Source organism: Belonocnema kinseyi, chromosome 2, assembly GCF_010883055.1.
Source record: "Belonocnema kinseyi isolate 2016_QV_RU_SX_M_011 chromosome 2, B_treatae_v1, whole genome shotgun sequence".
NCBI lineage: Eukaryota > Metazoa > Arthropoda > Insecta > Hymenoptera > Cynipidae > Belonocnema > Belonocnema kinseyi.
Window position 1 is genome coordinate 38,471,906 of NC_046658.1, and position 4,377 is coordinate 38,476,282.

The following is a 4,377-nucleotide window of genomic DNA, read 5'->3' on the forward strand; positions in this document are numbered from 1 at the left end:
GCTGAGGGGAAAACAAAAGATCAAATACATGAAACAAAACTTTATTCAGTCGTAATTCAAAAATAAAAACTATTCTTCAAACACAGTTATATAGAAAAAATTATCTTCTGCGATGATATTAGCAAAATAAGGCAAAAATGAACTGAATCCAATGCATTTGGCGCCTTGTTTTCTCCTCAGCAATCTACGAAGTGAAGTTAGCTGTTGATTGAAATGAAAATACCTAATTACATCGGCAATCTCCCACCTCATCTCTGCTACTACTGCATACGTACATAGTGCTGGCGAGGCTCGGTCAACTCAATGAGGAAAAATGGCGAATTTTTAGAACCTGTGTGCGGGGGGTTGAGAGGCAGCGAGGGGAGTCAAATTAATTCTCCTGTCCATCGCAGATGGCGCAAATTGGTGTCAAAAGCACGTGCGCGGAAAATTGTTTGTTGTCATTTGTTACTGTCACGTGTTGTCTGGTGCTGACACTGTATGAGACCATAACCTCAAAATGGTTTTTCGTGTGCCGGTATCACCTGAATGAAAAGGATTTCTTGAAAACACAAACTGTTATGATTATAACATATTTAAAAAATTGTATATCTCAGGTCAACTCTGCTTCAGACAAAAATAAAAATTTATACGTATGCAGATCCTAACTCGTCTCGTAACTATCTTTTTCTACTTGAAATACAAAAAAAGCAAAATTAAGTAAATGAGAAACGTAAAATGAGAAATTAAATGATAATTATCTTTAATTTCTTATTTTGCGTTTCCTGTTTCGTCCTCTTTTCTTAAATTATTTTACTAGTCAACACATCTAAGGAAGGAGCATACACATATATAGCGACCAACGCATGCATGCTTCTGTTGTTTTCATGGCCTTCGCAGATGGCGCTGAATTTCGCGATTTATTTCCCACGTAGTTGACCGAGCCTAGTGCTGGCACTCCTATGCATGATCTAATAAATACATGGTCTAGCCACACGCAATTAAAAAAAAATTGAACAAGTTAAGACCACGGAGTAATAATAAGGAGACCGATCATGCTGTACAAAGCGTCTCGAGTTTTGACTGCGCTAACTGTACATTTATTGCCAGACTGAATCGTTTCAGCCCAATGCTCACAAGGAGGGGAACATGCGCACTGTGATTTGCTATCTCCTTTTCTGCTGCAAGAAAAATGCGAGTGAGTGCCGTGTTGAATGGCAACTAAAAACTAAGATTGTGTTCCTGTAAATATTGTCAATTGAGTAGGTGAAAACACAGTTATTCCTTTTGTACTTTTGTTCCAATAGGATGTTTGACACTTTGCAACACAACACGCCATTTTTTCTCGCTAGTTTTTTTTTCAAAATTCCAACGGTGAAGCTTACGTGACTTTGCGAAAAAATTGGCGAAAAATTGATATAACCTCAATTTCTGCTGCCAAACACGGGCACTCACTCGCACACTTCTCGCGGGAGAAAAGGATATAGCAAATCACAGTGCGCATGTCCCATTCCTTGTGAGCATTGGGAAGTCTGACAATAAATGTACAGTTACCGCAGTCAGAACCAGCCCCCTGCTTCGATCGTGGATGTGTATGCAGTAGTAGTTTTCTTACGATCCGGATGGGATATGTCGGTCAAACTAAGCCAACAGATGGAACCACAAAAAGTAGGTCTGTCTTTTTCATTGAATTGCATTAAGAAAAAGCAAAAGTAAATAAAAACTTGATGCTGTTTGCAAATAAACAAAAAAGAATATATGAAAGAATAAGAGTAACTATAACTAATTATTTCAAAAAAGAAAAAGTCATGAAAATATGTAGTTTAATATGAATAAAATTTAATTTTGAGATACATTTTGAAAGCAGTTCGAACTTTATATTTTTGTGATTTATTTTTCTCATATTCTCGATTTTATTATTTGTTAAAGTTAAACAAAATTATTTCTCGTTGAAATTGTTAATGAAGCTAATGAAAAAATTCATAATATTTAAGACCTCAATGACAAAAATATTTAAAACATATACATGATCAGAAGAATTAATGAAAAATATATTACTTATATCCAATATAAATATAATAATAATTAGAATATGTAAGACTATAACTTAAGTTGCAAAGTAAAGAATCTTTGTTCCTTTAAAATCTTAAAAATTTTAAGTATATTCCAAGTAGGACTTGCACCGACTGTCACTTTTGTACTTTCCAAAACAGCATTTCTTGAGCGCACTAACCTTTTTTCTTTTCAATAGATTTTCTCCTGGTATATGAGCCATTTCTTTCATGGCAAGTTTTTTAACTTGCAATTGTTCGAAAGGAGAAAGGCTTGAGAAACGTCACTTGTTTTGCCCTAGTGCAGTCATTTGGATGATTTTAGACAACAAATGTCATTGTTCCATTTTAAATGTGCCAAATCGAAGAAATTTCGAATGTAAATTATTAAAATTTCCACACAAGTCCCACTGTTTTTGTTTATCAGATGCTATAATAACACAACTGCCGTTTTGTGAACATTCAAGGGATTTCAATTTTTCCGCAAGAGACGCTACGAGCGATTGAAACTAACTAAATCCGAATCCACGCGTCCAAGTTTTCCGAGTGTGGGATCTCCTTATACTAATTCGTGTTGTCTTATACTAATTGTGTGGTGTCACAATACCTAAAAATACACAGGAATTATTACTACGCATGTCAGAGATATCGAAATGTATGACAGGGCATAATGAACAATTATTGAAATTAAAATAAATAAGTATTATAAATTGCACATGAATGTCAGAAATTACCTAATTTGTAATTTAAGTTCAAAATGAAATAAAAATGCGTATATTTTAAAAATAATCGCATATTTTCTTTAAATTCAAAAACTGAATTTATATTTCATTAACCCTTAGTGACCACACATGGATCTTCTGGGCCCAGACGTTTTTTTTAACGAAATTGTAAGTACCTTAATGCAAAGGGAGCAGGTCTATTGCAACATTCGTCGATAGTTAAGAGTTTAACTGCGCTTTAGGACGTTTAGCATGACACTGGGACTATTAGTTTATTTTTAGCAGCTTTTTAAAATCTGAGTTAGGTCCATTGGACCAAATTGTAGCCAGTACATTCGAAAGTTATTTTTGAAGTCAATTTTTATTTTAGCGTATATTGACTTCAGATTAAATAATAAAGTCTAGAAAGTATATTTGTCAATGTGAACATTTTTTTAATAGACATATAGCGTATTATTTGCAGTGCAACAAAAGATCGAAAAACAAAGACTGGATGTGCCTCTTGTCGCCGTGCTTTTTGCCAAGAGCACAGCGTCTCCATGTTTAATGATTGCAATCATATAAAATTAAGGAAAGATCACATTATTTTGTCTTAATTTCATGCCTACTATGTTAAATTTCAAGAATTCATCAATATTTTGTAAAATTATTTTTTATGACAATTAATACAATAGAGTATATTGACAAACACGCATGGTTTATTTTTCTCCTTTTGCCGTCATTCATTCCTTAAAATAAATATACTTTTTGAATAATACATTGAACCACTGTTTTTTTGTTCAAAGTGATACATCTGGAGAAGACGCAACTAAATGTTTAGCCCTTAATATCGAAAATTAAGAAATTTCTGAATTTTTAAATGAAAATGGTATTTTTTTCTACTTTTTGGACTACAACATTAAAAAATATATAGTTAAATGTAATTTTTGGCAAAACGACCTACTTGATCTTTAAAAGTTACTTCTTGAGAAGTTCTACAAAAATTTTCAATTAAAAAAATATAATTTTTTTTTTCATATAGCGATTTTTGTCGCCTGGGTCCTTTGGACGCAAGTGTGGTCAGCGTGTTATTTCACAGAAGTGTAGTCACTAAGAGTTAGCCAAGTTTTTTGCATTATTATTTTTTCCCTCTTTAAATCACAAATTAAGTTTTTTTTGATATTTATGTGCAATTTATAAAAATGATCTATTTTTATTTTCATACTTGTTAATTATGCTCGGTTTGAATCGCGCGCCAACAGCAACCATTGAGGGCCGCTGCGTCAGGCATGCGCAGTAGCTCAACATGCCAAAGTTGGGATCACTGAGTGAAGTTAGGTAACTTATGAAATAAGAATACGTAATTGGGAGCATGCGCCAGAACAGTGAACGCGGCACTGTCGGCATTCCTCCGGTCAAAGCGTCAACCAGTGATCCCAACTTTAGCATGTAGAGGTACTGGGTTTGCGCTAGCTATGCGTAAGAGGATCACGGCGCCGCTTATTATTGTCATGGTAACATGTTGTCGCGTCGTGTTCCGCTTAAGCATCCTAGCGCAAGCGCAATACGTCTACATGCCATAGTTGGGATCACTGGCGTCAACCAATCAAATTGCTCCGATGCACCGTCCATTTCTTATTGCACCT